The following is a 13,985-nucleotide window of genomic DNA, read 5'->3' as shown; positions in this document are numbered from 1 at the left end:
ATAATAATTTCCTCCGGAATATGTTTGGTACGCTCCGGAGCATATGACGAACCAATTTTTTTAAAATTAGTCCAAACAGATGACTGGGGAGTTTCAGGAGACAAGTTTTCACAAAATTTTCGCCATCCAGACCACTTTTTATTTTTCAAAATACGTTTAGTTTCTGATTGGACGCGTTTCACTGATAAGAAATTTTCAAAAGACATGCATTTGCGGTAAATGGAAACTGCTTCTTTTCTAGAGTTAACAGCACGAGTGCATTCTTCGTCCCACCACGGAGTCGAATGTTTAGTTTTAATGTTAACTTTACGCTTTGGAATGGATTTTTCTGCTGCTTTTATAACTATACTAGGAAATAATTCACATTGTGTTCTGATGTTCCCAAGAGAAGATTTTACAGAGTGAACAAGAGAGTCTAATACAGAAGAAAAAAATCTCCAGTTCGCATCTTTCGTTTTAAATTTAAAATTATTGTTATTTGTAAAGGAATGCGAGGTGGTTAGATAGTGAAAGAGGATTATAATAGGGAAATAATCACTGGAAAGGGGGTCTTTAAGTATGTTCCAAGAACATTTACGTATCACCGAAGATGAACAGAGAGATAAATCAACAACACTTTTCCTTTGTTGAGGGGGGGAGAATCTGGTTGGAGATCCGTCGTTTAAAATACATAAATTATGGGAATCAATAAAATCTAAAAGATTACGGCCAGAACGATTCGTTAAGTCACTACCCCAAGAGGTAGAATGAGCGTTAAAGTCGCCCAGTAACATATACGGGGGACGGATCTGAGACATAAATGATGACCATTCGTTTTCATCAAAAATAGTGGAGGGAGGGACATATATTGATAGTATTGTAATATCACATACAACAGCTGCTACTATCTGAAAATTGTTAGAGAGAGTATGAAACATGATTGGTTTGAAAGGGATAGAGTCATGGATGATTAAGGCAGCGCCACCTTTACCATCCAGTCTATCATGTCTAAGACAATTATATCCAGAAATCTTAAATAGATACGAGGGTTTAAACCACGTTTCAGAAATAGCGGCAATTGAAATTTCATGTTCATCGAGTAATTTTACAAGTTCAAATTTATTACAGATTAGACTTCTGATATTCCACTGAAGAATTCTGTTCAGTTTCGGAGACATTAGGAAGACAGGATAATAAAGATTTAATATTTTCATTCACCACTTTCCCTAAATTAGGGGAAGATTGGGAACTATTTAAAGCACTCCCATTGAGTGTCTGAGATTTATAATTCCCATTTGGGTTAAACAAAATATCATTATGTTGATTTTTATCAATAGAAGCAATAAATTTTGGTTTTGGTTTTAGTGGTATAAAAATTGTTTCCCTGTGAGAAGATGATGGGGGAGATTTAGAGTAAGATAGATTGCAAGGAATTGAGGTAGATGTTACCTCTGCAAACGATTTTATTGCAGGTGGGAATAATTTTGATGCCTGGAAATAGGAAATGTTGTCTGAAGCCATTGATTGTTTAATATTCCTTTGTCTGGTCAATTCTGGACAGGCCACACTAACCGCTGTATGATTTCCCTTGCAGTTAATGCAACGTGGATCATTCGATGATTTTTGGCAAAGATCAAAGGGGTGGTCCTCTCCGCAATGAAAACAACGTGGAGGGGAACGACATATGGGTTTTGAGTGTCCGAAACGGCAGCAGTTAAAACACTGGATCGTCGGGAATTTGTATACTTCCACAGGGAGTGCGTTGTAATAAATAAATACCCGAGATGGCAAAGTTTGGCCTTCAAAAGTAATAACAACCGATTGTGAGGGTTTCCATGTAGTGGTTCCATTAGATGTATCTTTGTAATTTAATCTACGTGCTTTTAAAACCTTGGGGGTCACTTGAGAATCATTAAGTGCATCAACAATTTCAGATTCTGAGAGATCGATTGGTATACCTCTCACTCGGCCCATTCTAGTAAGGTTGTAAGTTGGAATATAAGATTTAAATTTGTGGTGTGAAAGCGTATCAATTTTTTGGACAAATTCATTTGCAAAGTTTGCGGATTTAAATTCTAGGGATAACTTATAGCGGCCTTCCGGCTTAATAGATCCGTTAACTATGCCAAGGTTACTGTTTTTTGAACTAAAAATGAATTTCCCGAAATCCAGAGGATGAATGATTTTTCCTTGTTCAGTACTTTGGACATTGACAATGAATGGAGACGAGGAAGATGGGGAATAACTTAGTTCAGTATTTTTAGATTCTGATAATATGGTATCCTTACGACTTTCCTTAGGGTTTGAGGTTTCATCGGATTGCGAAGGTTTAATTTTGAGTGGTACATTAAGACAGAGCGATGGTCTTCGTTTTCTGGAAGGTAGTATTATAGAAACATCCGATTCATACTCATCTCCCATATTAAATATGGAATCGGGGTCAGGAGGTTGATTTTCATCTTCTTCCATATTTATAAATTAATTAACAAAAAAATAATAATACAGTCTATTTGATTGACTGTACACACTAATTTATCAAAACCTAAATATAACAAACAAATAATAGAAAACAAAAATGTAACAATAATTTCTTATCTGTACGAAGTCCGCGACAGCAGGTAGGCAATTCGTCAAACACAGAGCACGACTATCCACTACCGTAGTTCGATGACTAATCTAAACATAACTTGATTGACTGCCGTAATATAGTACCATATTATGAATACGAACCAAATTCATTTTTAGAAAACGAATTTTATAAAATATATTATGATAAAACTATACTAACAGATTAACGATTAGTCATAATAGACCCGATATAGTTTTACATGACAAAATTACAAAAATAACTTATATCATTGATGTCGCTATTCCAAATTCCTGTAATATTCAAAAATCTGCTAATGAAAAAATAAGAAAATACACAGATTTAGGAAATGAAATAAAAAGAATTTGGCATTCTCAGACTATAAAAATATTACCATTCGTTATTTTGGCTACTGGCATTATACCTAGCTCTCTAATTAAAAATTTAGGCGTATTAGATCTATCAAAAAATTTATATATAAAGATGCAAAAGTCGGTCATTTTGAATACATGTAGGATAACGAAAGATTTTTTAAACATTTATGTTAAGGGATCAGTAGGATTTATAGGCCCTGTTAGAAGTTCTACCGAGCCGAACCCTCTGATATGAAAATATCTGGAGTCGGTGAATTATTTTCCCATTTGATCTCTGGTGAGTTGACGTGTTGTTCTTGTATTGTTTTGTATTTATTTTGCTTATATAATGCACTTGCATAATGTTGATTTACTAGATGATCATTTGTGGAAAAGTGAGTGGAAGGGTTTAGTTTTTCCTATGGGGAAGATTTAACCCGGACATAAAATCGGAAGTAGAAAAAATAAATGATTTATTGTCTTCTTTTCTTAGTAACATATAAAGATAATGATATCCTCACTGGGATCTCCCGTGCTGAGGATTTCATTTAATTTTTAAACTTCCGATTTAGTTGTCCGGGTTAAGTCTTCCCCAAAGGAAAAACTTAACCCTTCCACTCACTTTTCCACAAATGATCAGCTAGTCAATCAACACTATGTAAGTGCATTATATAAGTAAAATAAATACAAAACAATACAAGAACAACAACACGTCAAATCACCAGATATCAAATGGGAAAAAAAAATTCACCGTCTCCAGATATTTTCATATCAGAGGGTTCGGCTCGGTAGAACTTCTAACAGGGCCTATAAATCCTACTGATCCCTCAACATAAATATTTAAAAAATCTTTTGTTATCCTACATGTATTCAAAATGACCGACTTTTGCATCTTTATATATAAATTTTTTGATAGATCTAATACGCCTAAATTTTTAATTAGAGAGCTAGGTATAATGCCAGTAGCCGAAATAACGAATGGTAATATTTTTATATATTTATGTATTATTTATAATATTTTATATATATATTTATTTATAATATGTACATATTATAATTTAATATTTTAATATTTATTTCATATTTTTATTTATAATATGTACATATTATAATTTAATTATAAGAAGTTAATATTACAACAAAGTAACATATGAATTTAATTATAAACATATATCATGTAGTATATATTTTTTTTTAAATAATTTTAAAATAAGTAAGATAGTGTTTTTTGGTATAGTTCACTTGATTTTGTTTTAGTCTGTGTTTGATATCAGTATATTTTATATTTCAGATCTCCCTATATTAAGTATCCAGCTTTTTATTTGAAATTTAAATGTTATAATGTTGAGGTTTTTGAGTGAGAGTGGTATTTTATTGTAGAGTTTAATACTATGATATAAGAAGCTTTTTTGCCCAAAAGTTGTATTAGTAGTTATTTGTTGGATAAGTTTTTGATCATGAGATCTAGTGTTTCTGTTGTACGTGTTTGTTGTTATCTCTTGGGTTTTGTACTTATGAATGTAAATGAGTATAGTTTTCGAATATAGTTGTTTAATTGACATGGTGTTAAGATTGGTGAAGATTTCGTCAGTGCTAGTTCTTACAGGAACTTTCAGTATAATTTTCATTATGGCTTTTTGAGTTTTAATTAGTGGATTTAGTATATTTTTATTTGCACTGCCCCATCCGATAATACCGTATTCTAAAAATATATGAAATGAATAATGATATATATGAAACGCTATTCCCGTTGCCGTCTTGTAACTGAGGAATTATTGCACCCATTCAGTATAAATATTATTAAAGTCTCCCCTTCTCTCTCTTACCCCACCTATAGTAAGTTGTCTCCGTCTTTTCTCTGTATCTCTTTCTCAGATTGTATTATTTTCATGTGTCTGTACTTAATTATAATAAGTTAATACATAAGTCCTAACGAAATTTGAGATTAGTGAAACTTGGTAGACCATCATGTATTTTTTTATTATAGCTACTATTTAAACATTGTACATACAAAATATGATATTAAATATATGTATAGTAAATAGTATTTCTTAGTCCTCCTCTCTAGGGTGATCTGTGCTGAGGCGGACTAAAGTTATTCATTTCTGTTTTATTAGTTTTCTATGTCATTTTTAATGTTTTTTTCATGAATCTCTTTCAGCTGATGTTTATTCTTGATTTGTAATCATTCAAATTTTCTATTTTCTGGTTCATTAAATTAGTGAATTACAAAATGTGTTTTTCATTATTATTAAAGAGTTTGCTACAGGTGTCTGGAGTTTTGCAACAACTGCATCAGCATTTGGGCCAAAGGCTTGAAATAAACTTCCTCAGGAACTAAGATCCATAACAAGTCCAACAGAATTCAGGTCTAAACTAAAAACTTACCTTTTTAAGCTGTCATACCCTTAAATTAAATATACCATTCCTGAGAGAAAGTCCAGTTATATCCAATTACATATGTCCTAAATCCTGTATCTAAATTTCGCTAATAAACAATTGGATAATGTTAATTAAGTGTTAATCTCAAGTGACCTACCAGGTAAGTATTGTACCGTATATCATCTCCATATTATATAGTTAATAATAACATAGATCATTGTAGAAATGTATTATATATTTGTAAAGCGCCCTTTAGGTGATTTTGCACAAAAACGACGCTATACAAATCATACAAATATTATTATTATATAACCAGACTAGACATATGTCATGCCCATATTGTGGCGGTCACTTTTTTATACAGTTCAGTAAAATAAAGCATTAAAAAAATATGTTTAATTTATTATACCTAGTTAAAAAAATACATACACGTAATCTCGCTTCTAAACTACAAAATACTATTTCTTAACTCACATATTGTTGCTTCCTATCATACATATTATTCTTATATAAAGTATATTTTGTTCAGGGTCAGCCCTGAGCCAAATGGCGCCTGCCTCAACCTCAAGGGTGTAGTATTAGGTGTTAGGTTTTATCAGTGCCTTGGCTCCTTGGCAAGTTGGCGCCCGGAGCGGACTGCTCCAATTGCACCTGCGTAAGGCCGGTCCCTGATTTAGAAGTATTCAGAAAAAATCTTTCTTTTTGGTTCCTTAAATTCCATACAACAAAACATTAATACGATATACATCCAAATTACAAAAATGTCTAATTTGTTATTATTTATATACTTACATTATTAAATTTTCTTTTGATTAGTATGGCTCATACAATTCAGCTTGAATCCAGCGTGAAATTGCATTCCTCTGTTGTATAGTAAACTATTTTGTGTATTGTCCTTTTTTGGTAGCCTAATTTCATTGCACATTCTTGTGTTATGTACAGAATGTCCTGATTTTATACAATTTTGTTTGGTTGTTTATTATTTTATGTATAAATATCATCACATTCATGTATAAATAGCAGCTGTTTCTCTACTAGCCAATTTAGTTCCTTTAACATTTTAGTTAGTTTTGAAAATCTATTTCACCCAAGTATTATTTATCATTGCTCTATTTTCAATTGTAAAGAAAATAAAAATATTGTCTAGGTTGATAACAATTGTAGAGAAAACAAAGAAAATAATGCAGAAAGTGAAACATCGGTTAGATCTGTTGAATTAAGTAAAATTAATGTGTGAGGAAGAAAAAGGGTTACAATGAAAAGTATACATTTGTCAAATTGAAACAATTTATTGTTAATTATATTATATAGCTCACATACAAAAAACACATTTTCAAATTTATAAAAATAATACATTTTGATTAAAAAATCGTCTCATTTTTATCTTTGAATTTTTTAATGTTTATTTAGAGGGTAGGTATGTACAGCTTTTAAACTGTTGTACGCCACTGCACATAGAGTATTTAATAATCAGTCTAATATATATTGAATATACTTACATAGTGTTCTTAACTGGAAAATCAGTTCAATTTGCTTGGAAACAATTTTTTTTTGTGACTACAGCCATTATCTGGTGAGTTCTGCCTTTAGTTAAAAATCCAATTATAAGGCATAAATATATTTGTAATTTGCATACATGTACCCATTATATAGAATTTTATTATTATTAAACATTTTGTATCTCATATTTAACATTTTTTTAAACCTTCTATAACGATATATTGTGAACTACAAACTAAAATTTAGATTCCACAACGAGACTTGAAAAATTGCGAGGTTTTTAGCTTCCTTTGCATTTAAACGGAGTTCTATGAATATTTTAAAAACCCTGAATATTGCTCGAGAGTCCCAACTGCTCGGTACTGTCGGGAATCAGTGAGACTACGGCTTGCTCAATTGGGGTGTGTGTGAGGCTGAAGGTAATGGGGAGGAGAAGGAGATTAGGAAGAGGAAGGTAGGAGAGCCATTTCAATTCTGAATGGTGGTCTTTTTCACCAGGGCGATACTAGTGCATCTTCTACAATGAACAAATGATTTATTAAAACAACAATTTTTCTTTAAAAACTTTTTTATTATTTTTGACCGTTACCGGTTTCAGTCTATCACGTCCTTCTTCAGACTGGTACAATTTTTTGTTAAATTACGGTATATATACAGTTTTTGGAGCATCAGGGGTGGTGAACAATTCAAATTATATTAATCAGTATTGTTATATCCTGATTTTACATTCATTGTAGGTGGTCAAAGATATTTCGAGTGTACCTATTAATATTATAATTTTATATATAATAATTTCATATATATATATACACATCTGAATTGAACAATATTAAAGATGGGTTACATTTTACAGTTTTTATCAAGATGATTTGGTAACACATTTATATAATGAAAGGTTGGCTAATTCTGCATTTATTATGCGTTTCTTGTTGGTCCTCATCTTAGCTGCTAGTTTTTGAATTATTAAATAATTTGGTTGCTAAGCATAAGGGCATATTTACAATGGTTTTGTCAATATACTTAATATGTATGTATTTAGGTTTACGGAATACCTTGATTCTACCGTTACCTCCCATTTACAGTTTTTCATTGCAAAAGGTGATAATTTGTCTTTAAATTAAGAAAACACATATTTTACTTTGGAACAGGTGATAAATTAAAGTTATATATATGGTCATTAAAAGTGATGAAAAAAACGAACCTATAAACCAAACATACGTAACCTAGGTTTCGTTCTATCACTTTTTAAAGGTGTGTTGAATTTTCATTTTGATTATTTATCTGGTCGCCATCAATAACACCTTAAAATCGATATTATTTTGTGTTTCTAATAAATTTGTTCTCGGATGTTTAAAATCGTCGCAACTTCTCGTAATTGTCGCACTACTAATACTGACACTTTTTAACATATAATCGGGTAACATTTTATTCTTTAAGTTACAAATAAATAATAAGATATTATAGAATAAAGTTGCCACACACTTAGCATAATATTTAGTTAGCGTTGTCATAGTTCTTATTTTCTTATGTGCCTATAGTACAATATAGACCGCATCCCTCTGTTATGAATTATTTATAGTCTTGTGTGTTTTTGCTCAAAAAATAATAACACTTGTGCAGTAATTCATATGAGATGCTGCTACAGTGGTGCTGTAGACAAATTTCCTTGTTTAAGATCTAATTTTTCCCTTATCCTATTTAAGAAGTTGATCTTTTTTTACATTTTTTTAGTAGACAAATCAAAGTTGAAATTTTTAATTCATTATCGATTGTAATTCCCAAGTATTCATGTAATTTTAATTCATCATCAATTATAGATAAATGCTCTTCAAAACACGGTAATTGCTTTTACCTATAGCTGCGCTTAAAAAATGCGTTAATAAATGCTAGAAGGAAGTCCATAAAAAGTATAACAAGATAAGATTTATAACTTTTTATCAATTAGTAATACTGATTAAAATTAGCTAAATATAAATTATGCACGCAGGTCTGCATGTTTACTGTTTTCCTCAACACAATCTTTAAAAGCTCAGGGCTCCCAAGAGTGGCTCCAGGGGTTAATACTGAATATGAAGTGAATACTGCACAAGAGTCCCAACTGTCCGATCGGGGAATGTTGTGAGGCTGAACAGAGTTAGGAGGGTAAGGAGATTGGGTAGAGGAAGTTTGGTAAGTATCCGGCTATTCAGACACAATCACTTATTGATTCTGAATTGTGACCTTTAATCATAAACATAATAAATCCAGCGTTACAAGACTTATTCAATTGCACAATCACAATTAAATTTATACATTTCATTATTTCTAAGCAAAATACATTTTTGATTTTAACAATTCAACACTGAAGACATAAACAGATATAAGTGCGTTATAGATACGTCTAAAGTAAGTGTGGGTGAAGTAAGCTAATTTCTCCCTTACTTCTGGTAAATTGATCAAAAAAATTCGAATTATAAATTGTTTCAAAATAAAATTACAAAATATTAAGTGAGTATTTAAAAACAAATTTTATGGAGCAGATTCAGCAAGTAACCACGCCATCGCCATTAAGTTCAGAGTTATTATTATTCTGTAATATCGAGTTCTAACAGTGCTATTCTAACTAGGTAGGTACCGATGACGGTATGACATATCGTGAGCGGTTCAAAAAGAAAGTAAATCCCCTGATTTTTATGACTTTTTAATTTGTTCCTAAAGTATTGTAAAGCGTTGTGTGTTGATTGTTTCGTTTGTAGTTCCGTTCAATTATGTTGAAACAAACATATCCATAGGCAAAAATTTGGTATCCAAAAAGAGAAAAACCAACAAACTATTTAAACTAAGTACATTTTTATCTCCTGGAGAAAATATAACAGACAAACTGGTTCTTTGATCTCAGAATCAAGGCCCATGTTTAATTGACACAGAAGACAAAAATATTATGATATACACATATGATTTGCTTTCCCAGTACAATGCACGGGTAAATTATTGGAAGAATTTACTGAAAAGGATTGTTGCGGTTGTGAAATTCTTATCTTCGGGACGTTCGTGGTGATAGTGAAATTTTAGGATATCAAAATTTGGGGTTCTTGGATTGACTCGGTGAATTTGACCCTAAACATTTCTCCACAATTGATCAATAAAAAGGTCAAAGCGGGCCAAGAAAATCAGATTGATCAGATAACTGCGAAGGACAAGGGCTTGGTTTACGGCCCACCCAACTGGCAGCAAACCCTCAAATCACTCCATACCATAAAAGATTACACAGCTAAAAATGCTTTGGAACCATGTCATGATGAGAAAGTGTTGGCGGTCTTCGCAAAATTGGCATACACTGATTATAACTGAACCTGCCGGAAGGGTAGCAATAAATGCTAACCACGCCACATAACAAATGGATACTTGGTTTGGAAGCTTTCAGAGCAGATGGTTGTCGAAGCCCACAGAGGAACCCTTAGAAATGGGGGCCGCTCTGGGCTGATGTAAAAGGTGTGCAGTCACGTTTGCGGATGATATCAAGAAAACAATTCTTGATACGAATAAAACAACACTGCAGTTGCTTAGTATTGTCTTTTAGTGGGCATTCACTGGTAGCATGGCTGGCATCACCTCAAGAGGCAAGGCAGTGGCTTTTAAAGAAACTACTCTGAGATTTTTCATATTTAAATTTACCTCATCATGCCAGAAATATTTTAATTTTGATTTAATAAAATAGAGTCTTGATTTAATGGACCTTATATTTAATGATTAATAACCTTTTCATTAAACTTTCAATCATCAGCAGACAATTTGGATCAACCTTATGCTTTGATCAATTGATACAAATCGTTACATTTGCCGCTCAACGTGGTATAAATATTGATCAATTGTATCAACAGAAGCTATCATTCTGCATCGCGAGGTAAAGGAGTTTGCCGACAATCTGGAAAATATGGACAGAGCTGAAATTATCGCTTCCGATGGAATGATCCTTGCGGGAAGGCGAGCATTTTTTGAATACATACGAAACTGTCAAACTTTAATTTAACTGTGTAATATGGCACGAGGGCATTGCAAAAAGAGGAGCGAATGAAGTACATACACTAAGAATCCATGGCACATAATAAATCCAAAACAAGCGGATACTTGGGTTGTGCCTTCTGGAACCTTTTGGAGCAGCGGGTGGTCATAGCACACAGAGGAACAAACCCCAAGAAATGGGGACACTTTGGAATTCTGATAAAATTAGACAACTGGTCATCTATTTCAAACCATTGAAGATTGCGTAACCATACTGGCTTTGGAACCACGTCCTGATGAAAGTATTGGCAGTCCTCACAAAGCTGGCATACACAGATTGCACACATACAGCAGGTTGTAATTGCACACAGGGGGACGGACCCAAGGAAATGGAGGCCACTTTACGCTACAATACACTTGGGTTGTGCCTTCCGGAATCTTTCAGTGCAGCAGGTTGTAATAGCACACAGGGGAACCGACCCCAGGAAATGGAGGCCACTTTACGCTACAATACACTTGGGTTGTGCCTTCTGGAATCTTTCAGTGCAGCAGGTTGTAATAGCACACAGGGGAACCGACCCCAGGAAATGGAGGCCACTTTACGCTACAATACACTTGGGTTGTGCCTTCCGGAACCTTTCAGTGCAGCAGGTTGTAATAGCACACAGGGGAACCGACCCCAGGAAATGGAGGCCACTTTACGCTACAATACACTTGGGTTGTGCCTTCCGGAACCTTTCAGTGCAGCAGGTTGTAATAGCACACAGGGGAACCGACCCCAGGAAATGGAGGCCACTTTACGCTACAATACACTTGGGTTGTGCCTTCCGGAACCTTTCAGTGCAGCAGGTTGTAAAAGCACACAGGGGAACCGACCCCAGGAAATGGAGGCCACTTTACGCTACAATACACTTGGGTTGTGCCTTCCGGAACCTTTCAGTGCAGCAGGTCGTCATAGCACACAGAGGGACGGACCCCAAGAAATGGAGGCTACTTTAGGCTGATGGAAAAGGTGTTTACAGCAACAAATACACGAAGCACATGTTCTCTAGAGTCACTTTTGTAGACGAGATCAAGAAAACAATTTGAGGAATAATTAAATTACACCGCAGTCGCTTAGTATTGTCCTTTAGTGGTCAATTACTGGCAGCAAACGGATACTTGGGTTGTGCCTTCTGGAACTTTTCAGTGCAGCAGGTAGTCATATCTCATAGAGGAACGAACCCCAAGAAATGGAGGCCACTTTACGCTTGGGTTGTGCTTTCTGGAACCTTTGGTTGCAGCAGGTCGTAATTGCACACAGGGGAACGGACCCGAGGAAATAGAGGCCCATCAGCTGCTCATCCAGCCAGGCCAGGGCAGCGCCTCAAGAGTGAGGGCATTGGTTTTACAGCAATGCCAGCCCCGGTAAAGGCCTCTAAGCGCATACTTTGACCTTGCGACAACCCAGGAGTTGAGGACATACTGATTAAGATATGCAGAAACTATGGTGTACAATACAACCATTCCATGTATACAAAGCAATTGGATATAATCACCTTCTTTGCCACTTCAAAACTGGTCAACAGGACCAAATTTGAAGTGGGAAGCCTACTTCAGATTCATATTGTTTATTAAACTAAAATAGTCCGGAGATCATAGCCCGCGTTCCCTCAGAAGACAACGCCAACCCAATGTTACAAGTATTAATTCAAATAATATTTCAATAAAGATTCATTAAATGAATAGAATTGGTTTAATACAATCAAAGAGAGTATTAATTAACCATTGAAAGTACGCTGAGTATTTCTGTGCACAAATAGAAGTTCACTGGCTCAATCGAAGGGACATAAGCTACAGGTCAATTGGACCAAGAAACACTGCCTCAAATACTGCTGCACCCGGGGCAACTCAAATTAACCTTGGCCCTGATTTCTTTATGCATCTCACTTCACATAAATCATGTTATTTCTCATTAAAATCAACCTCACTAGGACTAAGCCTGTAACGAGGTTAATAATTTAGATTTGCGTGAAGCAAACAAAGTACTACAAACACAAAATATTTCACAGTATATTGTAACAATATTTGAACCATAACTAATCATTAATCATCATTCTACATTCACTAACACAGGGGGGGAATTGGCATTGAAACCATAACCTGTTGACGGTCTTCGCAAAGTTGTTGTACTCTGATTATATAGGGAAGCTGGACCTGCCTGAAGATGGCAACAAATGCTAACCACGACCCATAACAAAACAAACAAATACTTGGGTTGCGCCTTGTGGAACCTTTCAGAGCAGTACGTCGTCATAGCGCATAGAGGAACGGACCCCAACGAGTGGAGGCCACTCTGGGTTGATGGAAATGGTGTGTATTGCAACAAATACAAACAATACATGCATACAATACATGCATGTGTCCTTTGCAGACAAAATCAAGAAAACAATTCTAGAAACGAATAAATAACACAGCAGTAGTTTGGTTTTGTCTTTTAGTGGGCATTCATTGGGAGGGTGGTTGGCAATACCTGAACAACGCCAACCCTGGGTTAAGGTCTCCACGTACCTACTACTTGGACATCCGGGGGCTAAGAACATGTTAATGAAGATACGCAGAGACTGTGACGTACAGTACAAACGTTCCATGTACACGAAGCAATTGGATATCACCACTTTCTTTGTTAATTCAAATCACGTGGCACTGCCTTTCACGTGGGAGGTCTACATCAGATTTATATACACTTTACGGTCTGTGAGCCACCTGGCTCAAATACCAATTTAGTATACCTATACGGCTCAATTTCATCATATCGACAGACATGGCTTTACACAGCTCAATTTCATCATATCGACAGACATGGCTTTACACAGCTCAATTTCATCATATCGACAGACATGGCTTTACACAGCTCAATTTCATCATATCGACAGACATGGCTTTACACGGCTCAATTTCACCATATCGACAGACATGGCTTTACACGGCTCAATTTCATCATATCAACAGACATGGCTTTACATAGCTCAATTTCATATCGTTTGGTTTAATACAATCAAAAGGAAAGGGAGAATATCAATTTATCTGTCGAACTTTGCGTACAAACAGTAGTTCAATGCCTAAATCAACAAGATAGAAACTACAGGTATCCATTACTTCTACCTTGTAGCAGTTCACTTTCGACCTGCTACATTTATGGTAATTCTACATTTATGTAATCC

The sequence above is a fragment of the Hesperophylax consimilis genome, chromosome 30, assembly GCF_061612785.1.
Source record: "Hesperophylax consimilis isolate HC1 chromosome 30, BYU_Hcon_1.0, whole genome shotgun sequence".
In the NCBI taxonomy this organism is placed as follows: Eukaryota; Metazoa; Arthropoda; class Insecta; order Trichoptera; family Limnephilidae; genus Hesperophylax; species Hesperophylax consimilis.
This window is presented reverse-complemented; position numbering follows the sequence as displayed.